Source organism: Stegostoma tigrinum, chromosome X, assembly GCF_030684315.1.
Source record: "Stegostoma tigrinum isolate sSteTig4 chromosome X, sSteTig4.hap1, whole genome shotgun sequence".
Taxonomy (NCBI): Eukaryota; Metazoa; Chordata; class Chondrichthyes; order Orectolobiformes; family Stegostomatidae; genus Stegostoma; species Stegostoma tigrinum.
Window position 1 is genome coordinate 8,882,679 of NC_081404.1, and position 26,817 is coordinate 8,909,495.

Sequence of the window (26,817 nt, forward strand, 5' to 3'; positions counted from 1 at the left end):
AAGACTGCAGCAGTTTGAGGGTCCACTAGTTTCCAGAGTAATTAGTGAGGGGTAATAAATGCCAGCCTTGCCAGCATCACCCACACCCCAAGCAAACATGCTGATCATAGGCATTTTTATTTTTTTGTTTCAAACTAATTTTAGTCGAGACTAGGCAGCAGATTGCTCACTTGGCTGGGTAAATTGATACTTATCTTTTTTCCTAAAACTCCGACACAATTGTTTTTTTTCTAGTGTGCTCCAGCACAGAGAAGCTCTTAGCCTGCATTTAAACCTCCACATTGAATGGTTAAATACAGCTAGTACAAGTAAAATCATGTTCAGCAGATTTGTTATTGATAGTACATTTCTGTGTGAATAAGTATAACCAGAAGTTAAATGAGCTGCTGGCAACTGAATGTAAATCAACAATTTGCCTTTATAGGATGTCTTTAATGTAGGAATGTCCCAAAGTATTTATTAACAAAGCTACTCAACAAAATGCAGAAAATAAACCCAAGAAGCAGGGGTTGGTAAGGATGATTTAAAGTTTGGTCAGAAGTGACTTCTAAGGAGGAGGGAGTGAAGGGATTTGAGTGTAGGGCCTAGATGGTGGAAGACACAGTCCCAATAGTGGTAAAAGGACTGAAAGATGTGTAAGGTAACAAAGGGAGACCTATAGTCATGATCCTACCTCATGCTAATATTGTACAAGTCAATCCCAGAATGAAACTTGGCTTGACAGATGATATATTTAATTTTTTTTGATCAGTTGATATGGTGGTTAGTCACTGAACACATTCACACAAGGCTGCAGATGTTGTCCAACCACAAAACATTACACAAAAGGCAAAACAAATAATGCTACACCGATGAACAAGATAGAAAAATCTTCATTCCCAAGTCAAACAAAGTTTCAATTTGTTTTCCAACATCATTTGTTACTGAGACTCAATCCCAGGGAAAGATAGCTCCTTTCTCAGCTTTTTAAATCTTTACTTAGCTAATGGTTTCCAGTTGTTGTTCCCTTAGACTGTTGAGACTATTTTACAATGATTCCTTTTTGAGTCCACTGGTATGACACATTGATGTCCAAAGTATTTTCAGTTCTAACAACTTAAAGATTTCTATTATGGTTCTCCTGCCTTGGAAACTGCAGACTAGAAATCCCTTCTGAAGTGACTGGTTCCTCTGATTTGAGCTGAAAACACTGGTTCTCTTGCTAGGAAAAAGTGTCCTCTTCTGAACTGAGTCCTTGAGGCTTCCGTTCTGAAGCAGACAAGGTCCCAAACTGAAACTTCAACTTTCCTGCTCCTCTGCTGCCTGGCCTGCTGTGTTCCTCCAGCTCCACACTGTTATCTCTGACTCCAGCATCTGCAGTTCTTGCTATCTAAGCTCATTGTCTAAATATGTTTGCTCTATCTGCCACAACAGCGAGTTGCATTTCTGTAGACATCTCCACTGTAGTAAAATGAACCCATTTGTTTCAAGAGTACAGAATTTGATACTGAGTCAGGTAAGGGGATAGTGAAACAGCTGACTAAAACCTTGGTCAAGGAATGGTGGGAGGTGAGATATCACAGCTGTTTGTGATGGGGGAATTGCATCTCTTTTGTAACACTGACCGTTACAAGAAACCTGTCATTCGAAGGTCCCCCAGCCATCTGTCGTGAATACAATGGAAAGACAAACAGCTTTCAACATTTGAATCAGCACGATGATGCTCTTCAGGTGGGACTGTAGTAGTATATTGGTGCTATCTGGTGCTTTGGAACTGCAGTGGAATGTGTGTGTGTGTATACTGACAAATACTTATTCTCCAGTTTCCTTGGACCATGCCATCACAGTCAGGGCTGAGCTCAATGCCAGCACGTTCCCAGAATGAAGAATTAGAGCCATTAATATGATTTGTATTCTATAGCAATTTAATGCTGAGTTTGAGTGCTGTTGAAGAGGCAACTCTACCATCTCATAAAGTAATAAATGAGGCACAATATCACACTCATTGCTAACCAAAACAAATGATACTGTACAGTTTGTAAACAAAGCCTGCCAATGAGCCATAGATAACAGTGTGGAGCTGGATGAACACAGCAGGCCAAGCAGCATCTTAGGAGCACAAAAGCTGACGTTTTGGGCTTTTCTGATGAAGGGTCTAGGCCTGAAACGTCAGCTGTGCACCTAAGATGCTTGGCCTGCTGCATTCATCCAGCTCCACACTTTATCTTGGATTCTCCAGGATCTGCAGTTCCCATTATCTCTGCAAATGAATCATTATTGCAGCTTGCCACTTATCTGATGTGTGGGATCAATACCACCTCAACAACTTTGGCAACCTAACACATCTATCTACCTATTGAATGTCTTAGGTCAGAGCAGGGAAACTAAGTGACTTCTTTACGGCCACTTAAATTATTAGAGAGCATCTGGTTTCTTTGTCACCTGGATTCAGACAGGAAATAAAACATACCAATGTCTCTTTATTTTAAGATGAGAAATGCCTCTTGCTGTGCCCTCCCCTCAATCTGTTTATGTTGCATGCAGGCATGAACTGGCTGTTCAGCCTACTGGTTGTCATGAATGGTTGCATCCATTTACTAAAGTCCACATCTTGTGTTGCAAGATGTATAAGGGTCAGAAAGCATAGCAAGTAACTGTTTAACTTAATGTGCTGTGCCAGGATTACTACTTCTAACCTCCTGCTGCACACTTTGGCCATTTAAATAATGTCAAATTCCATTAACTTACAAAAGAAAAGCAATCCTTATCCACTGCAACAAGTCAACATTTTACATTAAAGGCGTCAGGAGTAACAGTCCAGAAGCATTTGAAAATTGTGACCCTTGACCTACTAAGTTAAGATTACTGAATGAAGACAATTTGCACCAATATGAACAGCCTGCTTGTGCAGACTCTTCGAATAAAGTATCAGATTAAGAACTTTCTGGCACGTTATAGTCTAGTCCCTTAAAGCTCTGATTTTCTTTCCAGCATTACTTGTTAAAATAACTGGGCTCTTTAAGTTCCAAAATTAGCCACCACAGCAGATGATGACTGGTGTTCAAAAACATTACTGATGCTGAAATCTAGCTGTCACCATCCTGAGGGTTACCTAGCCATGTAAACACGGGCTACAAGAGCACATCAAAGGTGAGCAGTTACATGGTGAGTAAGTCACCACCTGCCACCCCAAAGCCTGCCTGCCATCTTAAGGACAGAAATTAGGAATGTGATGAAATATCACCTATTTGCCTGAGTGCAGCTCCAACAGCTTTAGAAGCTCAATACCATCCAGGATAAAGCAATCTGCTTTATTGATGCTCCATCCACCACCTTCAACGTTCTCTTCCTCCACAGCCAATGCATGATGCTAGCAATGTGTACCATCTACAAGATGCACTGCAATAATTTGCCAAGGCTGCTTCATCAGCATCTTCCAAACCTGTGATGTCTACCACTTAGAAGGATGTGGGCAGCAGATACATGGGAACACCACAACCTGGAAGTTCTCTTCCAAGTCACTCACCATTCCTTCAGTGTCACTGGGTCAAAATCCTGGAATGCCAATGCCTGAGGGCATTGTGAATCAGCCTACAGCACGTGGTGTGGCTCAAGAAGGTGGATCATCATCACCTTCTCAAAGGTAATTGGGAGTGGACGATAAATGCTGACCCAGCCAGTGTGCCCTCAAACCATGAATGAATAAGTACAAACATGACCTTTTGTACAAGATATTTGGAATACCTGGACGAAGAAATCTTGTTTTCCAACTGTGCAGGGATTTAGTGAGACCATACTGGGAATATTGTATGTAATATTTAGTTTCCATATGTTAAAGAAAGATATACAACACCTGCATTGGAGGTGGTAGAGTGAATGTTCACCAGATTCTAAGATGAGTGTTTGGGGTAAGTTGTCCATCTGGCATGAAGGATGAGGTGATTTTATTGGAATGTACAAAATTGAGAGGGGGCTTCATAGGTTTTGTTTCCCATTTCTGAGGAATTTATAACACTGAGGCATGGTCTCAGGATAAGGGACCAATTGTTTGGGATTGAGAAAGGGTTGAGGATCTTTTGAATCACCTATCCTAGAAGGTTGTAGATATGTTATCAATGAAGATATTTAAGGCTGAGACTTTTCTGGGTGTCTCGGAATTGAGTGTGGAGGAGCTGGCAGGAAAACGTAGGTGAAGCTGCGACTGTATTGAATGGTGGAGTATGCTCAAGGCTGTACTGCCTGCTCCAGCTTGTATTTGATATGTTCTTGTGCCTGTTCTGGGCTAGCTCCACATTGGACCTATCTGTCTATTCCTGCTGATTAGACTCGAAGTCTTGTATAATCCATATTCAAATTTGCTTGATCCATTACTGTCCAGATCAAAGACATTATATTGAAACATTATTTTCTGGTGTTGAAGTGTAGGTGTGACCCTTTAATATCTGGTTGATAGAGTAAGCTGGTATACCAATTCCTCGATTTGAGGCTGAAGTGGTTTTGGTATTTTCTATTGGAGAGCATTTATGTTACAAATAATCAGCTTTGTTCCTTGTACCCTGACCCCACCCCCACCCAGTGAGTGTAACATTTAGATTTGTATTGTAGGATGTCAGAAATAGAATGGCTATATAATGGTTCTTGCTCTGTTTGAGCTTAAAGGCCTTGAAATTTTACCTTGGAGCTCATTTGGTTTTTAATAGGAGTCCCTGACGACTTCTTCAATGCTTGGTTTACAGACATTGCTGAGCCTGGTCGTGTGAGGGAGTTGAATAAACAACTGTTGAGCTGCAGGCATGAAATCAGTGGCAGCTGACATTCTCGAGCTTAGTGATGTCTCTGTCCAGGTCGCTCGATGTCACCAGCATTGGCTAGGAAAATGGGTGACTCCACAGTTAAGTACTGTCAATATAGTCAAGTACATTTAAATGGAAATGAATAAGTGATAAGAGTAACCTCTCCATACATGTCCCTTTTCTATCTTTTCTGATGATGCTTGTCCTTGTTAAATTAATAAAACATTGAAATGATTGTCTACATTTATTCATCGCGTTTGTGTTGGACCACCTCAGAAAAGCCCCTGCATTGATGTTTTTTCCAATCTGGGTAGCTTTTTTTTTTAAGTGTTTTTAATTGAGGTGTGCAAATTGCCTCCAAAACAGTTCAGAGATATTTGAGTCTTTTTCACCTCATCAGGTGCTGGGGCTGAACTACTTTGATTGTCCAAAGTAACAAGTGTTTTTTCTTCACTGTGTAAACTGCTCATGCTTAATGAATTTACCTGTTTAAAAACCAAACAGTATTGTAATTGTAATCCAGTTTGCATTCCACTGTTAGATTCTTTTCTAAATTCGACTCCTTAAAATAGACAAATGAGTCAAATGGTTCGGGTGAGAGTGACTGCGGTTGAATTCACCAGTTGATTGAGTGCAGCATCAAGGAGCCCCAGCAAAACCACAGTCACTGGGAACTGAGGGCCAACTGCTGGTTGGAGTAATACCCAGCACAACGGAAGCTGGTTGTGGTTGTTGGAGGTCAGTCATCTCAGCAGGGTCGTGTCCTGGGCGCAACCATCTTCAGCTGCTTCATCAATGACTTTCTCTCCATCATAAAGTCAGAAGTGTAGGGGTGTTTGCCAATGATTGCACAATATTCAGCACCATTTGCTATTACTTAGAAATAGAAGCAGTCTGTGTCCAAATGCACCAAGACCTTGCACTGACCAAGACTTGACATGTGGCAAAAAACAATTGTGCCAGGCAATGATCATCTCTAACAATCTCCAGTTGACATTCAAGGGCATTACTATTGCTGAGTCACTCACTATCAACATCCTGAGGATTATAAAAACAAAACCAAAAACAAAGTTGCTGGAAAAGCTCAGCAGGTCTGGCTGCATCTGTGGAGCAGAAAACCGAGTTAACGTTTCAAGTCCGGTGACTTCCTCATTTACAGCTTCTGCAGTTCTTTTGGTTTTTTATCCTGAGGATTATCATTGACCAGAAACTGAACTGTAAATACTGTAGCTACAACAGGTCAGAGATGCAGCAGGTAACTCATCTCCTGTCTCCCCAGTGCCTTTCGTATTCACTCTGATATGGGCATCGCTGGCTGGGTCAGCGTTTATTGCCCATCCCTAGTTGCCATTGAAGGTGTGCTCTGCCTTCCTGAGCCACTGCAGTCTGTGGTGCAAGGAGACTCTTAATTTCATTAGGGAGGGAATTCCAGCATTTTGACCCAGTGATGCTGAAGGAACAGTGCGTGGCTTGGAGGGGAGCTTGCAGATGTTGGTGTTCCCATATGCCTGTTAGCCTTGTGCATCTGCATGGAAGTGATCATGGATTTGGAATGTGTTGTCCAAGGAGTTTTCGTGAGTTTTCTTGTTCATCCCTTTTAAATTCACCTCCAAAAAGAGCTGCCTACATTGAGAGGTTGAGGAATTTGCAGCTGAACACCTCCCCCCATGCCCCCCCCCCCATGCCCCCAAATGAAATTTAATGGTCCAATTCTGAATACTCTAATGAAGTAGAAGAAAGGACACATCTAGAGCAGCATGGTGTCAAGAGGAACCCAAACAACAATTCATGCACCTACCCTAACCAATGCACTGCCAAAACTGAGCTGTCACCATTGATTTCTGAAGAAGGGTCTACGCCTGAAACATCAACTTTCCTACTCCTCTGCTGATTTCGTCCAGCTGTACACCATGTTATCTCTGTCGCCACTGAAGTGCCTTATTCAGTCTGTTGTACATTCAAAATCTCACACAAACATCTTGCACTCATCAAAATGAAGTTTGGAGCCTAGAAAAGCAAGATCTTCATGGACAACTTCAACAGTGACCGAAGTGAGTGCCAACTGCTATTTTAGCTTGGGAACTCTGGCAGCATAGCGATTTTGCTGCCCAAAGTAAGATATGCAGGAGAGAGCCAACTGAAGGAACAAGTTGATAGAGAGGACTGCAGATGCATGAAGTCAGTTGATAAAATGTGTAACACAGCAGGTCTGACAGCATCTGAGGACCAAGAAAGCCAACATTTTGGGTCTGGACCACCTTCAGGACTGGGGAGGGGGAAGGGAGCTCAAATTGGGGAGGGTGTGTGTGAGACTGGGGGGGGGGGGGGGGGGAGAGAAGGTCAGTTGGATGGTGGTAGGTGATGCAGGTAGGGAATATTAGAGATTGGTCAGTGGGAAATATTTTTGTCCCCACCCCTATCTACTTTCCGTAGGGGGGTCTCACTCCATGACTCCTTCATTGACCTTTCCAAGTGCCTCATCTGCCCTTACATCTCCCCCCTCACCTCCATCCAAAGCTCCAAATAATCATTCCAAATATGGCAGGGATTCACCTCTACATCTAACCTGGTCTATTGCTTGTGCCTCATGACTACCCAACTGACCCTCATCAGAATTGGCATGTCGCTGTCATCAGTGCATATGCTCCTACAGTTGAGTCAATGGACAAGACGAAGGAGGAATTCTATTCTGAACACAATCCCTAGCCTGAGTCCTAATGGATGACAAACTGATCCTCTGGAGGTTTCTACATCGTACTCTGGAAGGACAAAATTTTGGAAGAGTGTGATGGGTAAGGAAGGGGTAGAGAAAGCAACTTCTAACAGTCTCCCTCCTGATGAAATATCTTGAATGTGATCTTGTCATAACTAAAACCCTGTTCTGCGAGAGAAACAAGCACAAGACTTTGTGGTAGCACCAGTGGTGTGAACAATGGCACTTGCCTGATAATATGAACTCTAACAAGGGGCCACAGATGTCCACGTCACCAATGATATGACAGGTACACACTCATTTCTGCCTTATCTAACCTCTTGCCATCCCCAACAGCCTAACTTCCAAATAGCCAAGGTAAAAGAAACGATGCACAAAAAAAATGAACATTGAAGGCTTCAAAGGCCCCATGGAGACCGCCCTGCTTATTTCAGAGCCTCAGTGCAGTGTAGATGTGGTAAGATTGTTTCCCCTTGTGGGATAGACTAGGACTAGAGGTGATATTAGTATATATTCAAGAGTAAGACTGATTTTATTAATCAAAGGAATGGAGGGTTATGGGGGAAAAGGCAGGAAAATGGAGTTGAGCATGGTCTCATTGAATGGTAGGGAAGACTTGATGGACTGAATGGCCTACATCTTATGGTCTTTTCATGCTGACCTCATCCTCCAGCCACTAGGAACTACACTTTGTCGATAATGCTTGGTAAACCCTGAAGGTCAGCATAGCCTGTGCAAAGAGGTCCCTGATCTCTCTATCCAGGAATGTGGTGACAGGTTTGAAAGTAGGACCTAACCATTTTCATTGGCTGGAAAGTCTTCTACAGCTCAGTGGCAGTTCTACAGATTTCTGAAGGCAGTGATACAACAGTAAACTCTCAAGATAAAGAACAAAAGGTGGAAAGTGTGTAGGAGGTCTGAACACTTGTGGACATCCATGATGTGGGGGTTTCTTCAGTCTTGTCAAGAGAATCTATGGCCCAGACACTTGACACCCTACCTCAAAGAGAGCTCCTCAATGACAAGGAGGCAGTTGGCACTTGCCAAGAGAACATTTTGAACTCCACCAGCAATGATAGACCTGAGATGATAGCCACACTTGTTTTGGCGTGGATATTTTCTAAATACCCTCTTCAGAGGTCTTATGTCACACCTCTGGAGTAGGTGGGACTTCAACCAGGGCCTCTTGATCCAGAGGTAGGGTTGCTACCACTAGGCCAGAAGAGCCCGTTGTCATGGTGTATGATGAGTTCAAGCCCCAGGTGACTGGTACATTTATGCTGCCTAGTTTAACTGATTTAACTAGCAGAATCCTAAAGCTGCAAGAAAGGAGACCTCAGGCGCCAGTGTAAATGAATTGGGATTAGTGGCTGAGGGCCAGCAATGATTTACACACAACTTCCAGGAATCCAAGCTAATCCTCTTGAGCATTGCTACTGGGTGTTTGTGGCTGTGATATTTGTCTGTCCCTGCTCCATACTGTTCACTGTATCCCCAGTGATGTGGATTACCTTCAATAGGCACGTTTTGTTCAAAATGTTCCTCACCAGCTGAAGGTGGGTAGATACTAGCTTAAAACTATTGTCAATGTTTGATAAACTTAATGCCTGATGAACTGAACAAGCAAATGGAAAGGTAGTTGGAGCACAATCTCAAACTCTCCCCAATGGAGAATCTTGTCACGAAAGAAGCTGTCAGCGCCGTTAATGATTTTCCTGCCTGTTGCAGCTGGACAACAGCCCACTGTAGTAGAGCTCAAGAAAGCCATTGACCATCTTGCCAGAGGTGAATGCCCAGGAAACAATGGCATTCCACCTACAATCATCAAAAGTGGAAAACCAGCTAAGTCACAGCATCTCTGAGCTTTGTCTGATGGAAAAGTTTGTCTTGAGACATGTTTAATGCAAATACAGTCATCTTGTATTTTTTTAAAAAATGATTTTGGGGCCTGTAATTAAGTATTCCAGGGAAGGTCTTTCCCTGCATTGCTGTGACTAGATTAGTATAGATTCTGGCATCCGACATCTATCCTGAGACTCAATGCAGCTTCTGAGCTACAATTCGACAGGTTTCAGTTTCTCACTTTGGCAGTTACGGGAGAAGTGCCACAGACAGCGCACACCACTCTACATGCCCCCGTGGACCTCACCAACTCCTTTGATCTCATTCGCAGAGAGAAACTCCTCAAATTGTTGTGGAAAATGTCTGACCATTTGATTTTATTATTGTCATGTAGACAGTCATGCAGTATGGAAAAGGACCTTTGGTCCAACTACATGTACCACGATATAGTGAAAAGTGCTGTTTTATGTACTATACAGGTAGATTGTACCATAAAAGTACATCGGGGAGCAAAACGTAGAGTTACAGCCACAGAGGAGATACAGAGAAAGAGAGATCAACATTAACATTCAAAAGGTCCATTCAAAAGTCTGATAACAGGGAAGAAGCTATTCTTGATTTCTATTTGTACATGTATTCAAACTTCTGTATCCTCTGTCAGGTAGAGGAGGGTATAACTGGGTTGGAGGAGGGTTTTGTGATTATGTTGGTTGCTTTCCTGAGGCAGCAGGAAATATTGATGGAGTCAATTAATGGAAAGTCGGTTTGCGTAATGGACTGTGCTGCGTTCACAATTCTCTATAGTTTCTTGCAGTCTTGGGAAGAGCAGTTCACAAGCCACACTGTGATGTACCCAGATCGGATGCTTTCTATGGTGCATCTATAAAAATTGATCCTTATGAATATGCTAAATTTCTTAGTCCTCTGGAGGAAGGAGAGATGTTGTGCTTTCTTGACTGTTGCATCAACATGGGTGGACCAGGACATGTTGATCATCATTCCCAGGAACTTGATGTTCTCGACCATCTCCTCCTCAGCACCATTGATGCAGGGTGTGCCCTCCATTCTGCTTCCTGAAGTCAATGACCAGCTCCTTTTGTTTTGCTAACGTTATGTTTACACAATGCTGTACTTTGTAGGTCAGCTCTCAAACAACGTTGAAACAAACTAGTAAATGCAGTTGAGGCAGAATTTGGCCACAAGTAGAGCAGGGGGCTGAGTATGCAGCCTTGAGGATTATTGTGGAGGAGGTGTTGTCATCGATTCCTATTGATTGCGGTCTGTGGGTCAGGAAGTGAAGGATCCAGTTAAGGGAGCAGAGACCTAAGTCTCGGAGTTTGGCGATGAATTTGTTTGGAATTATGGTGTTGAAGGTGGATCTGTAATCAATAAATAGGAGCCTGATGTAAGCTTTTGACCCAGACCCCCCACATAGGCCTTGCCACAAATAACCGGTGCCCATGTGACACAACGGACTACAAAGCGAAGTTAAACAGAATTGCAGACAACAGTACATTCCCACCTGATTAGCTCAATGCATTTTATGCTCATTTTGAACAGAAGGTTAGTGAAACAATGTCACCTATCCCATTTGGACTCTTGCGCACTACTTTTTTCCACAAGAACATGCGCACTTCTGTGAGTTAAAATGAAGCAGAATAGAAGGCTGATCTCAAGGTGTAGAGCTGGATGAACACAGCAGTCCAAGCAGCATCAGAGGAGCAGGAAGGCTGACATTTCAGGCCTTGACCTGCCTTCAGAAATGCTGTTTAATGTTGGTAGTAGAGTAAGGCAGGTCTGTGACTTCCAACTGTTTGACCTATCTTTCTCTATGTTGCTTTTGTGTGTTTGGTGCCTCAATGAGGGTGTCTATCTGCATGAGAGCTGGTGGCAAGCTGTTCAGCTTGGCAAGACTGTGCCAAGACCAACATGTGTAGTGGATGCATTGCTGTTTGGCACCATGCTGGTATCCCAAGAAACAAGCCTGAATAGCTTCCACCTGCACTGCCTCCTGGGGAATATTTGGTATCTCAGACTGCCAAATGTGGAAATCCCCCAGCGTTCTAGGATCCCAGATTTTTCACCCTTAAGTCAGTAGCAGCTTTGAGAGCTGGGTCACGAGCTGAATGGATGATGGCCACATTCTCAAAGACATACCCTGTGGTGAGCTCGCTATAGAAACATGTGGTGTAAGGACATCTCTAAACAAGACTCCAAGTTGACTGGGATTGAGAATCGACGCAAGGGAAATTTTCCCTGCTAACCAGAGAACGAAGGAAATGACCGGATAGTGGAAAGGAGTGCAGCAGAATGAAAATCTCATTGGTTCATCTGTACCAGCTGTAGAAGGGACTGCCACTCTTGAATTAGCCTCAGCTGCTGTAACTGACGATGTTCAAATAGATGAGTGATACACGCTGGGTGCAGTCCATTATCTTGAGACAGATTTAAAGCCACTCTAAAAACAAGTTGAGTAATTGTGGACCATCCAAACATGTAACTCGCCTATAATTTTATTCATTCTCAAAGCATAAGCCGGGATAATGAGACATCCAGAACTGAGGTCAATACCATGTCCTGATCCCACAGCAAATGTCCGCTTGTTAATGTGCTGAGCTATTTGATAATCTGTCAAATCAATAGGAATGCTTCAGTTCTTTCCTTTTACGCTGGTGACTAAGCAAAGTCATGTGACATTGTTCCCAGTTCTTATGTGCCCTTGCTCAGTTACATTGTCATAGACAACAAAGAAGAAGATGGTGCATTTTTCTTTGTCACAAACAGGACAAGGATTCATAAACTTGTGACCATTTATTCATGCTGACATGCTACATCAACCCAAAGAAGACTTACACTTATGCTCCAAAGGGGTATATACAATATCAGCATTTTTCATCCTCTGAATCTAATCTCTTCTCAGCAATTACCAATGTATCTGGGATGTGGAGCAATGCAGGTGTTTGATATCCAAAATATTTCTCTTAAATAAAACAGTTGTGTTGGTACAATCTGAGGAACCCATCTTTTCAGTGAAATTGAACAGTGTTTTGAGAAAGGCATCAACTTCTTAGATCAGAAATTGGTCCATTCACAATAATGTCTTTGGCTTATTGTCTAAGCTGCTGTGGAGGGTAGGTGACCAACTTATGAGCCAGCGTGGGGCTCAGTGGTTAGCACTGCTGCCTCACACGGCGCCAGTGACCTGGGTTCGATTCCATCCTCGGGCAACTGTCTGTGTTTGCATGTTCTCCCTGTGTCTGCGTGGGTTTTCCCCAGGTGCTCCAGTTTCCTCCCACAGTCCAAAGATGTGCAGGGTAGGTGGATTGGACATGCTAAATTACCCCTTACTGTCTAGGGATGTATATGTTGGGTGGATTAGCCATGGGTCACACAGGGTTACAGGGATGAGTCTGAGTGGGATGCTGTCCGGAGAGTCTGTGTGGACATGGACATGGTGGGCTAAATGCCTGTTTCCACACTGTAGGAATTCTGCTTTATTTACACGCCCTGTTGTTTCTCATCCTACCTTCTGATAGAAAAGGACAGCAGATTCAGTGGCTGACCGCTCGTGATGTACTTGACTGGGGATCCCAATGTTTTAAAATAAATCTTACTACAATTTTGCCTCAAGATTGAAGGTGTACAGTCAACTGTCGTGCTAAATTTTTTTGTTTCCATGGGCTAATCCTATCCTGTTTACTGTTATGTTTAGAGATAACCAGGTGTAGAGCTGGATGAACACAGCAGGCCAAGTAGCAGAGGAACAGGACTATTTTAACCCATGCTGTTGAAATTGCTTCAACGCTTGTAGTGCCACCACATTTGACGCTTCCAGTGATTTTCCGGGCTGCCCTCCCAGATTTCCACTGTCCAGGAATTTGAACTCATGCAAAATTGTGCCTGAATTTCAATTTGCAACAAATTGCATTCGCCCACTACCTGTCGTTGCCGACCTGTGTCGGCTCCTATTCTACCAATGTCTCAATCTTATGATTCCCTTCCTGGGAACCAATTCAATTTTACATGGAATGCAAAAGCAGCAAAAGAAAGATTTTGGCCTCTTTATCTCGTACCCGTAGCATATTTTCTTTGCTAAAAATATCTCTTTATGTAAGACTGGCCCTCGACATCACGGAGGTTCTTGGGGCTGCCAGTTTACCATTACAGCCACATGCAGCGTGTGAATTGAATATTCGCAAAATGATTAAAACGCATGTTAGTAGTGAAATATCATGAAAGTGATTTGGAAAGAGATGAAAATTAGAACTACTGTTTATATATACTAAATAGTATTATACAAATAAGGGCTCTCAGGTGATCTTTAAAGGACTGAAGGAGCTTTAAAAAAAGCCCCCTCCCCCCACTCCCCGGAGACGTAAAATCATCATCGATGAGTATTCATCTCCAACCGGAGAGAAGGCATTTTATTTGTGCTCGTTGTAATGCAATTTACTGTTTGTTTTTAAAAATCATTTGTATAATGCATCTTTAATTAGCTGCTATTTAAGTGCGAGAGCGGTGTCGCCCCGAGGTCTCAGCACTAGTGCTGTTTGGATTAGGACTGACTACGATTGCTTTCCCTGCACGTACACTTTCTTGGAGACGAGCTCCTCACCAATTTTTTCTTTTTGCAGGAATGGGAAGGTGGTGTTTGAAGTGTCTTTAAGTTGACAGCACTTTCTCCTTCGTAATGTGCAGAGATCATTGTCTGACACGAGCTGTCAGCATTTATGTGAAGATCGAAAATATTAACAGATTGCAAATGCATCTAAAATGCGTGAACTTGTGTTCAAATGTTTTTAATATGACAAATGGATTTTTTTAAAAAATCCTTTTTCAAAAATCTGGAAACGCAGCGCAAAAACCAATTTTACCCTTTTGTCAGGAAGTGTGTGAAACTGGATGAATCTAAGTAGTAGCCAAATAGATTTACATAATTATTGTTGGACTTCAAACATTTGTAAATTATACAGTGACCTGACCTGGAGTGAAATTGGAATGGAAAGCATGTGACATGTTTTTAAATAGTTTGTGGCGGAGTGTTTCCACGGTAACGTTCGTTTGTTTGCAGAGCCTCTGCTGAAGGGACTCACTACAAGCCAGGCTGCAGACTTGTGGCTTGTTGTGAAATCCAAACAGAAGAGATAGCCAGATGATTTTAATGTTTTGCATTAGCTATTTGGGTAATATAGGGGATAATTGGGATTTTAAGTCAATGGGTTTTTTTGGTCAAGTTTGTGAGCTGGCGGTTCCACTTGACTAGTTAATGCCCTTCCTTAGGTCTTTATTTTTACGAAATATTCCCTAACAACAATCTTCGAGAGAGGGGAACACTTGCATTTGCAAAGAACTTCATGCCTCTAATACAATGAGTTGCCTTAGCATGTGTAATTGGTTAAATAAAATCTGCAGCTGTATCTGCATTTAAAATCCCACAAATGAGATGTGACCAGTTGATCTGTATTCATTGTTGATTTGAAGAAGGAATATTGGCTCAGGACATGAGAACACCCCATGATCCTCTTTTTGAGTTGGTTCTTTAATACCCACCTCATCTGAATGACGATACCTCTGATAACTGAGGCGCTTTATTATCCAGAGCCAGCAATCCTTGCCTCAAGGATCTGTCTTGAAATCTGTTCAATCCCTATTATGATGCATTCAAAAACTGGCATTCTCATTATTATAGACGGTAATAGATGGAGAAAAGTTAGATAATTGGGTTTGAGATGCAGACCAACCTTGATCTAGTAAAATGACAACAGGTTGAATGGCCTATTCCTGGTTCTGATCTCTGCCTTACTGGGCAACAGATGAACATTTTCCTGTATCTAAAGACCAGAAGTCTTCCCCCTTGGCCATCCACTGGTTGTCAATTGGCTAGTTTTTCAGGTAGATAGTTGGCAGGTCACTCAGTGGGAACAAAAAGCAAACTTGTGTGATGATTATAAGAGTTGAATTGGTGATAAATCCCAAGCAACAGCAGAAGCACGTGATGTGGTTTTCTATGAACATGGCTGAAAACTTTCTACAAATAAATAGCCTCAATTTTTTTCCAAAAGTGAAAGATATGGCCGCATAATGAAATAGATGCAGCATTTCTAAATTGGTAATTGAATGTTAACAGGCTCAGACCAGTTCTTGCTCAGACCGTTCACTGCGTTCAGCAAATTGCAGCTTTGGTCGTGGGTTTATAAAAGATTTTTTAAATGCCTCACTTTGTCTTTTTAATCCTGCCTCTGTTTGTACAGATCATCCAAAGGCTCTTAAAGGACTGGGTGCTTGTTCTGACTGTGTTCTTAGCTAAAAGGCTGTATTTGATGTTTGCTAAATTGAAAGTCCTTAGGATTTTAATAAAGCTGTTTTTATAAAATGCGATCTACTTTTAAGAGTGTAAAACATGAGCAGCAGGAGGATGCCATTCAGTGTAATTGCTGCTGAATTTTGTCTCTGACACCATTTTACTGTGCAATCTCCATACCCCTTGATGTTTTTAAGATGTAGAAATCTATCAATCTGTTTTAAATACATCATTGAGTGGTCTACATTCCTCTGTGATGATTCAAAAGATTAACTGCCCTGAGTGCAGAAATTCCTTCTTGTGTCAGTCCTCAACGGTCGTCACCACCTTCTGAGAGATGGTCTACTGGTTCTAGACACTTTAGCCATGGGAAGCATCATTCCTACACCTATCCTGTCAGGCTCTGGAAGAATTTTATGATTCAATGAGATCACCACCTCTTGTTTCTTTAAACTCCAGAGAATAAAGCCTCAGTCTATTTAATCTTCACAGGACAATCCCTCCACCCCAAGAATTAGTCTGGTCAACCTTCGTTGCACTCCCTCTGTCAAATATATTTCAATCAAAACTGTGCACACTACTGTAGATGTGGTCTCAAAGGGTCTATATAATTGCAGTAAGAATTTGTTAAATATCAATTTCAAGTATTCTGAAATCACTTTTCATGTTGTAAAAACACTCAACGAACTGAAGTTGTATTTGGAGATAGAATTGTAAACTTTAAGAGTTGAATATGAGGAACTACAAGTTAAATTGAATAAAAAGTACCATAAGATGTGTTGGTTTAAGTATTGTTTCTCCTACAACATGCTGAAATCTATTAATCCTGATATTAAAAAAATTGGACTACACATACTTTCATCAACTATTTTTCATTATCAATGTGCAAACGTAAATTTATAATGGAAACTGCTTGTGTAACTTTATTGCACCGCAATGATGTCCTCTGACCAGTGAAGGTATTAGACTTGCTACACTGCGTGGGTAAATACATTTAACAAGTTTGCAAAGGCAATTCCAATAATAAATGTGGACATAAAAATTTATAAAGTAAGCATAACATTAAGGACTGATCAAATTGCTTTTGCATGGGGACTAAGTAGGATTTGTTCCCCAGTCCAATTATTGTGTGCTCCAACCAGGTTGCATCGAAGGACTATACACAACTTCAAAGAACCAGCTCTTGATAGTGCTCTGCCCCAAGAAATGCAATATGGAAAAGGGTATTTGGATTTTGTGGGCACTACGAGAAGTGTTTCACCAAAGTTTTGATTTTGGGGAATTATCGAGGAGGGCTAGATGACATTTTTTTTTCACAACCTCTCTGACTGAAAGCAACAATTTTAGAACTTTCAATCAAATTTAACAATTTTTAAACTCATCATTGAAAGATGCCCAGCTATCAAAACAGATTAATTATGAACTCATCATGCATGTAAACTATTTGCCGGTGAGTCACCAGCAATTGTCACTGCATTATATCCAATCTCTGTTTATCACAAATATGCTACATACACGTTCACCTGTTACCTGATAAATACCATCAGCCCTGTCACTGTTCAGGACTCCCAAGAGTCATGGTGTTGTCTTACTGTCCTCTATAGCTATAAATGCAACTGAAAGGGAGCATTCGAAGCCAAAGCTCCAGTCAGTTGTGTGCTGTAATAGAAATTGATCCATTGTGATTTGTTTGCCCTTTTGAAGCTGCTATCCAACTGGTTATTTCATTTACTTTTGGAAATAAACCTATTGTCCTTGATTGTTGAGGAAATGTGACTGCTCACCAGCAGCAAGGTGATTGGTTGATTCTTAACTGCCTTCTAAAGTAGCCTAGCAAGCCACTCAGTTGTAGCAAAAAAAACTGCTAAAATGGAACAGACACAGTGGTTAGCACTGCTGCCTTACAGCGCCAGGGACCTGGGTTCGATTCCACCGTCCAGGTCAACTGCCTATGTGGTGTTTGTACATTCTCCCTGTGTCTGTGTGGGTTTCCTCCCACATTCCAAAGATGTGCAGGTTAGGTGGATTGTCTATGCTAAATTGCCCGTAGTGTTCAGGGACGTGTAGAGTAGTTGGGTTATAAGGGGATGGGTCTGGGTGGGATGCTCTGAGGGTCAGTGTGGACGTGTTGAGCTGAAGGGCCTGTTTCCACACTGCAGGGATTCTATAAATCTATGAATTGTACAAGGCAGCTTGAGATGCCCAATAAATGTATCCTGAGAGTGGAAGAATTATTTACCAACTTGGCAAGCAACAATGAACTAGGCGTCAGTAATCCAGTACGCTATTAAGGAATTTGTAATGATATTTCTCTCAACGGCTCATTCTGTAGGTTCTTGTATTGCTCAATGTCTACTTTTTGGATCAGTTTTCCAACTTTGTAATAACTGTGTCATGACTTGGTTCTAACCAGTTCTAGTTAAAATCTATGAATAGCTTACTTTAGATTTCATTTAGTTGCTCATTCTAATAATCCTGGAAGATTGTGACCTCCAGTCTCTCTTTCACACAATCATGGTATCACAGTTACAAGACTCAATAACTTTTATCCTTGTGTCCATTTTTAAAAGACTAATGCATAAGCATGGTCGCAGCAATAATTTTCTTCTAAAATCTTGCATTTATGTAACACCTTTAACAAACTCGAGACAATGCTTTCCTGAAAATGCAGCACTTTTGTAATGTCAGAAATGCAGCAGCCTATTTATATACAGTAAGCTTTCACAAAATGATCTGACGACAACCAGAAACTTTTTTTGAGTGTTTAAATAGTTAGGGGATTAGGGGACAATTTAGCATGCTCTTCTAGTGGTGCCATTGAATCCTTTATATCCACCTGAGAGCGCAGACAGGACCTCCGATTAAACCTGTCCTCTGAGGGGTGGCATCTTTTGACAGTGCAGCATTCCTCCAGCACTGTACTGAAAGCATCTGTTTACATTCAGCAGCCTGTCTCGAATCCATAACTTAATTGGAAGCAAGGGTGGTACCAACTAAATCATGACTGACCGCTAAACTAGGCCTTTAACATTCCTGTACAAAGGTGCCCAGTCCTGCAAGTGGCGTCTCATCTGACAAGATAAATGATGGTGGGGCCTCTGTTTTTAGGGGATGCAGGGATAACAAACTTTGGTGCTTAATGTGTTGGGCCATTCCTCCAATCTCCACTTCTACGCAGCAACCCCAACCTATTGTCAGATACTATATGATACTATTGGGATTAACTTGGCTATGGAAGCCTTTATGTGCATAGCTGTCCCTTGATTGCTTGGGAAATCCTTGGCTTGACTTTATGTTCCTGGTTACTTCTTTAAATGTTTCCTTTTATTGTTGCTGAGAATGTTGGTTCAGAAGTCTACCCACTTCTGAAATATTGCAGTGATTTCCATGTTAGAAGAGAGCCATGGGACTATTTGCCTTGCCAATGAAGAGGGCTCAAAACAGAAAACCATACAATCCAATACAAGGACTGTCAAGAAATGTCATCAGATATCTAAGTCTACTAAGCGCATTTAGTCTGATTAAAGGCCACAAGTAGGAAATTTTCCCAGATAATTCAAGAGGCTAAAGACTGAATGGAACAAAATCTGATTCCTTGACTATTTTATTTTATACTTTTAGGCTAATACTGCAACTAGCTTTGGATATTTCTCCCTGGTGTCTCTGGGCTGTGGTGTACACATGTACACTGTTAGAGGCTGCTGGCTCCTTATTCCAGAGAAAGGCACTTACTCTTTATAGAACTGTGCTCTACAGGTTACCAAATGTAGCTCACCAGTGTGGTGGCTGAAGTTCTTTTTCACCTGATGTCTGCTTCCAATCTACGCCATTCATTTCAGAGTAGCATCATCTGTTACGTCACCATCATTTGTATATTTCATTTCATTGAAGAGACTTTCTGCAGAGAAGGAAACTACTTGTACAGGAACAAACTACCTTGTCAATGTCATCCTTGGATTGGCTTGACCCTTCAAACTGGAGTATTGAGATGCTACACCTGTTTTCAGGAGACAGTGGAACCAAACATTTCATAGAAAGCTCCTTGAAAACCCCAAAGGATTATTGTTGATGCTGGGGAGTTGTTCAAGTTTTGAGGAATTTAAATTGGCATATGTTACTCCTTGCTCAGCATCTGGGGTGCTTTACAACAACTAGTGATATGAAGGTTCATTACAAGGATTAATGAGGTAAAGCTTCACTAGAAAACATGTCACTTGTGAACTGAGTTGCTTTGAGGGAGGGGTGTGTTTGAGGGCATTAGTCACTGTTGTTATTCAAAGCTGCATCAACCTTGTGTTGGAAGGTGCCAGTGACATCCTATTTCATGCCAGTAATACAGAAATGAGTGATATGTTAGACTGTGAAATTTCTGGATTGGTTTAGTTTTTGTGAGAATTTGTGCAATGTCTATACAGAGGATTCTTGATCAGTGTGTTTGCCTGAAATTTTATGTAATCAACATCTCCAACATTTGCAGGTGCTTTTGCTCAATGCCACTGGTCTGAGGGTAGTGGTCTCCTGATGTACTGCAACTGGCTACTCTTTGATGCTGTATGAGTAGTACGAGCCTAAAGTTTTAGCAAAGATCTGTAGCTTAGGTTGTGGGTGAGGTTGTTGGCTTGCTTTCATTCAGACATTTCGTCACCATGCCAAGTAACATTATCAGTGAGTCCTCCGATGAAGTGGTGTTCTACTCCAGTGGAATTTATACTGTCTGGTCGGTTACGGTCAGTAATGTCATTTCTGGTTTTGTTCTGTGTGGGTTTATATATGTGGTCCAATTCTATTGGTTTGTTGATAGCCATGCTTCTAGGAATTCCTGTACATGTCTGTTTGGTTTGAGCTACTATGGTTACCTTGTCCCAGTTAAACTGATGGCCTTCATTGTCCGAGTGAACTGATATAAAGGAACGTTTGTCATGTAGTTCTGTTGCTAGCCGATGTTAATGTATTCTGATGGCTAGTTTCCTTCCTGTCTGTCCGATGTAATGTTTGTGGCAGCCATTGCATGGTAGTTTGTAAACTATGTTGGCTTTGCATCTTGTGGGAATGGGGTCTTTAATTCTTGTAAGTGTTCGTCACAGCATGGCTGTGGGCTTGTGAGCCACCATGATTCCTAGTGATCTTAGGAGTCTTGACAGTTCTGATATGTTCTTGATGCAGGGCAGTGCGGCCAGTGTGTTAGGGCGTACTGTGTCCTCTCGCTGTCTGTTTAGTAGGCACCTGCGGATGAAGCTGCAAGGATATCAGTTCATAGCGAAGATTTTGTATAGGCGCTCTTCCTCTTTCCTGTGTACTTCGGCGTGTTGCAGTGAGTGGTGGCCTGTTTTAAATAGTATCCCAATACAGCTTTGTTTGTGGACATTGGGCTGGTTGCTGTGGAAGTTGAGGATTTGGCCAGTGTGAGTTACTTTCCTGCACACTGAGCTTTGGAGCTCCCCGTTGGTCATACGTTCAACTCTGATGTCCAGAAACGGAAGCTGATTGTTGTTTTCTTCTTCTCTCATGAATTTAATCCCTGCGATCAACATATTCGCAGGAATTAAATTCACAAGAAAACAACAATCAGCTTCTGGACAGCTCACTGAACAAGTCAGTAGTATAAGCCTAATAGCACTCATGCAAGGTTTACTCCCTGCTAATTTGACCTGCGGCTGTGGAAATGTGCTTTAGTGCAGGTCTCAGTCTTTTGGGGAAATGATTAGAAGTACTGGAGGCTAATGGTATCAGCTAAAGGTGATTTGTTATTCCCACCCAAACTAGTTCTGACCTTTTACTCATACTTTGACTCCACAGATTGATTAATAATTCTCAATTCAAATAAATGCTGTAAGTGTTACCCAAAGCATTACTCGAAGTTTGGCCAATTGGAAATATAGTTTGGAATAATTACATCTCCCATCAGTGAATAAAAATTGAGTAATAGACACCACCGTTGATGTCAGTACTCTTTGCACGGTGTATACATGTGAACTATTGAACTTTTTTCAACTTTTAGTTAAAATGATATGATGAAACAAGATTTTGTTTTTGTGTTTTAATTCTGTTACTGAATGGTGGTAGATGTTTCTGGAATAAGTAAACACATGAAATACACTTATCTGTAATAATGTGAGATGCTTACTAAGTTAGTTCATAGGGTTGAAATGGCACCACATCTCTGACTTTGTCTGTGACTTTTGCTAGATAACAGCACTGCATTAATGGAACATTTGGCCACTTAATCCTTTCATAATATGACTGTGTTTCTCAGCATTGTCTGCACTTACACAGCAATGACCATCATCTGCAAGAGTGCTTGAAATGACCTGATTCACAAGCAGCTCCCTGTTTTAATAGAAAAGCATAGTACTTCCACCTCCTATCCACATCCCCCCCCCCCCCCCCATTTCACCCCCCTCCCCCACCAAAAAAAACCTTTTACACCGGCAATGAATTTGGACTCACTCTCTTCCTTGGAATCGACCAACGGACAGTTAGACTGAAGGCCCAGCTTCGTGGCTTCTGTTCTGAGTCACAGTATATATCCTCCCTTCCACTGTTAGTTATTACTCAGTTATAAGATGCTGGGAATGCAAATCACCTAATCAGAAATCATAGTTGGAGCCTTAGACCTGCTGTATGTAATTATTAAATCAGTGTTCAACATGAATTTCTGAAGTGATCTGGAAGCATGGCACATAACACAACTGGTGTGGAGAACATGTGACCTGGTTGCTAGGTACAACCATTCCTTACATTAAAGCTAATAACATCTGCTTAGAGTAGATGCCGAAGGACATATGGAGTGAAGAGCAGAAACAGATTGGTTCGTTATGTGTCAGCCAAAAATAAAATGTGAAAGCTGCTGATGGTGAAGAACATAAGGACAAACATGAAGGAAAATTAATCTTACAGAAAATTGGGTTGGTTTGCTGGTGTCATCTTGCTAAGCTACTGAGTTATAAAGACTCCTTCTGCACCAGCAATTCTTAAACTTGTAATGGAAAAAATAAGTTTACTTCAGTCTTAATTGCAATAGTGAGGATGGAGTCTGATCTTAGATACTTCTCTGAATAACTTAAGGTTATCCTATTATGGTGGGTTAGGGAGGAAAGAGGCAGTAAGGGGACAGACTTTTCTACCTTGGAATTTTAGCTTGTTGGCACTTTGTCCAGTTTATGGATAAATAACTCCTAAAGTATAGATTGTTTATGGGGGAGAGGGGCGGATTGACCCCAACATTGATTACTTTAGTGGTGAAATGAACAAAGTTGCTCTGTTCCCTGGGCAAACTAACTTTTCTGCTCTTTCTTGCTCCCACAATGTCCATTTTTCTTTCGCTGCTCTTGGTATACATGTAGTCATATCTCACTTTATAATTGAGCGTTCTGCTCCAGATTCGTTTGAGATTCAGTTGATGTTTGCACTCATTTCTCTTGCTAAGAAAATTAAAATTCAGTCCAAATTTATGCTTTCAGGTCAAATAGAAGGAAAATGCTCAGCAGTTTAAAAGCCTTTTTTAACACTGGAAACTCTCTCTCCCAAAGAGAACCAACATTGTAAGCTGGATCTTATAATCTCATTTAAACTTTAAGTAGTAAAATACCTCCAACACTTAGTGAAAAAGGGAACAAAATGCTGGCCTAGAGATAGTAAGAACTGCAGATGCTGCAGTCAGAGATAAGTGTGGAGCTGGAGGAATACAGGCCAGGCAGCATCAGAGGAGCAGGAAAGTTGACATTTTGGGTCAGGATTCTTCTTCAGAAATGAGGAGGGCGAAGGGACCTCAAATAGAGGAGGGATGGGGCTGGGGAAAGTAGGTGGGCTGGTGATAACTGAGTGCAGGTAGGGAGTGGTGGGGATTGGTCAGTGAGGTGGGAGGAGTGGAATGGTGGGAGAGAAGATGGACAGGTTGTGTCAGCTGAAGGAGGGAGGGTTGGTCGTGGAATGAGGCCGGGGGGGTGGGGAGATTTTGAAGCTGGTAAAATCCACGTTTAGGCCATCGGGCTGTAAGCTCCCTAGGTGAAAAGAAGTTTTGCTCCTCCAGTTTGCGGGTGGCGTCGTTGTGATACTGGAGGAGGCCCAGGATGGACATGTCGTCCAAAGAGTGGGAAGGGGAGTTCAAATGGTTCGCGACTGGAAGGTGTTGACATTTGATGCGAACAGTGTGCAGGTGCTCTACAAAGCAGTCTCCATCCCTCCGCTTGGCACCTCCGATGTAGAGGAGGTTCACATCGGGAGCAGCTTGTTCAATAGACCACATTGACGGATGTACAGGTGACACCTGTCTGATAATGGAAGGTTTGTTTGGTGCTTTGAATGGGGGTGAGTCGGGAGGAGGTGTAGGGCAGGTGTAGTGTATCCTGCGGTTGCAGGGAAAGGTGGCGGGAGTTGTGGGGCTAATGGGGAGTGCGGAGCAGTCCCTACAAAAGACAGACGGGTGGGGAGGGAAATATCTCTTTGGTTGTGGGGTTGGATTGTAGGTGGCAGAAGTGGTGGAGAATGATACGTTGGATACAGAGGTTGTTGGGGTGATATGTGAGGACAAGGGGGATTCTGTCTTTGTTTTTGTTCAGGGGAGGGGATTTGAGGGTAGAGATGCAGGAAACATGAGATGCGGTTGAGAGCATTTTCCACCACCGAAGCGGGTGAGTTGGGGGAAGGTGCGGTCCTTGAAGTAAGAGGACATCTGGGATGTTTGAGAGTGGGATGCCCCATATTAGGAGCAGATGTTACAGTTTTTAAATGTCTGATAGGGCAGATTAAAAGCATTGGTTGAGGTTGTGGATCCTACGCAGAATGAGAAACAGAAGAGGTCCTTTGCAGGTCTGGGAGAGGGAGGCTCTGAGCTGGGGTAAGGTTGATTTTAGTGCCAGAAGATGCTGGCACATTGGATGCTGGTCTCGTTGGCTTAGCACATTTCTAAACTCCTATTGGACAAACCAAAAGCACCTTGTTTTGTGTTGATTGGGGCACAGACCAATTCCAGTCGTCATTGGGTGACAGAGGCAATCACCCTAAAATGCTTCCTAAAATACTTGATGGCCTCCCACTTCGCTATCAGTGACACTTGCTGGAAAGTTTGTGCATGAAAACAGAGGGCCATTGCAATAGTGGCTAACACCTCTTGGAAATAATGGCTGTGCCATGACAACTATGCTTGCTTGCGTAGCTTCAAAGCTGGAAGAAGGCTGCAGTGATGAAGTGACCCTGGTCATTGTGGCTCGCCATACCACAAAATCCATCCATGACCCCATCAAGATTGCTTTGAAGACAACAGTCTAAGGTGCCCATTTTGAATGAAGTCATGCACAAATTTCTACTGAGATCCATTTGCTAACTCCTGTGGAGAAGGAGAATTAGCAATGGGGAACAGGGCTGTGAACCTTGGAAATTTCAAGACAAGAATCTGCACGAGATGTCTTTAGACAGCAGCAGCATCTGTAACTGACTGAGCAGTCCTCTTCGGGAGACCCTCTGCTCATGCCGAATAGAGAGGGGTGCTTTCTTTTAGGGAAAAAAAAAGTGCCATTAAAAATACACTGTCCCACTTTTACCTGGCTAGGGGACCCATGCTACAAGATTGCTATTTTGTAGTCAAAAAAAAATTCAAACTTTGATTTGGAATGTTAGAACAATCATGGATAAACTCGAGTGGTTATCTAGAAAGAATGAAATGTGAAACAAAAACAGAAATGGTTCGAAAAGCTCAGTAGGTCTGGCAGCATCTGTGGAGAGAAATCAGTTAACATTTTGGGTCCAGTGTTATGAGCTCTGAGGAAGAGTCATTGGACCTGATATGATAATTCTGATTTCCCTCCACAGATGCTGCCAGACCAGCTGAGCTTTTCCAGCAATTTCTTTTTGTTTGATTTACAGCAGCTGTAGTTTTTCTGGTTTTAAGAAAAATGTGATCCTATCACATGACCCACCAAGACACTCAAATTGACATTGTCACCCTCCAGGGAGATCCAACAGAGGTGGATTTTCCACCTGGAATAGGACTTGGAGTTCTAGCAGGGCATCCAAATTGTATAAATGAAGGACTACTGGCACTTCAGTGCAGCTCAGTTGTAACTAACATGCCACTGTCACTTTAGTGCTTATGCCCCAGTCTTTTACTCCAATGAAGATGTTATGGGAAAGCTTTATTCTGACCTTGAAGTCCCCTTTGGGATAGCAAAGAAAAATAATCCTCCAGGGGGACTGTAATGCCAGGGATTCCAAAGTCTGGAGCACAACTGTGTATGCCAATGCAAATGGCATTTTGCTGATAGTGTTCTTAGCTTGGCCTCATTATATTAAAAAATGCCTTTTTCCAGCAGAAGGGCAAGTACAGATTCATGTGGTGGCATCTTAGATCAAAGCAGTGGCATTTCCTGGACTAAATTATTCCGCTTCAAGATATGTGATGTTTGTATCACTCAATCCATGACTTGGAAATCTATCACTGTTCCTTGGCTGTTGCTGGGTCAAAGTTTATGGAATTCCCTTGTGAAGGGCATTATAGGTTGACCTACAACGCAGGAACTGCAGCTCATCGCCACCTTCTGAAGGGCAACTAAGGATGGATAATAAGCACTGGGCAGCCAGTGAAGCCCATGTCCCACGAATGAATTAAAACAAACCTGCTGTCAACCTTTTTCAATCAGTGAAGTATCATTGAGCACCTGACATCACAAGGCTCAAATGTTTAAGAGGAAATAGGCTGTTTTAGGGCTGAATTATTCTTCTAAGAAGGAAGGAGTTTCAAGTGCTGACCTCAGTGTGGAAAATCTTCACCCGTTCGTCTTGATTTTGGATCAAGTAAAGTCAACTGCATTGCAGACTTGTGTCCAGCAACTTGGGCTCAATTATAATCAAGATGAGTTTGATTAAAATGATGCTCAAAATGTGATCACCTGGGCAGATAGGAGCAGCCTTCATTGCCTGGCAGAACAACTCAAGGTCACAGCTGAAGAAACCGGTATTCCAATAGCTCAAGACTGATACCCAGTGACAAATCTAGGAGATAAAGGACATCTGGTGAGATGGGAAAGCCCACACAAATCCAATGATACACTGATTTTCAGGATGTGTAGAACTATTTTGAAGCCACTAGGGCCACCCGTTGACCAGGGTCAAATGGACAAAATCCAGTTTGTCACTGGGTTAGTAATCCAGAGGCCCAGGTCATGTTCGGGGAACCTGATTCAAATCGCAGCGTG

At 42.2% G+C, this 26,817-nt stretch overlaps 1 protein-coding gene across 6 annotated transcripts in view; it reads left to right on the forward strand.

The window, feature by feature from the left end:
• Positions 1 to 26,817, forward strand: part of LOC125448173 (cysteine/serine-rich nuclear protein 2-like) — a 56,069-nt gene that overhangs the window by 1,858 nt on the left and 27,394 nt on the right. The window contains exon 2 of one of the 6 annotated variants that reach the window (XM_059643317.1): positions 4,716 to 4,870. The exons of 4 other annotated variants lie outside the window; for them this stretch is intronic. The gene's annotated coding sequence lies outside the window, so the exon portion shown is untranslated. Of the gene's footprint in view, positions 1 to 4,715; positions 4,876 to 26,817 lie in introns of all 6 variants that reach the window. One more of the 6 variants, XM_048523257.2, reaches the window with a different exon arrangement.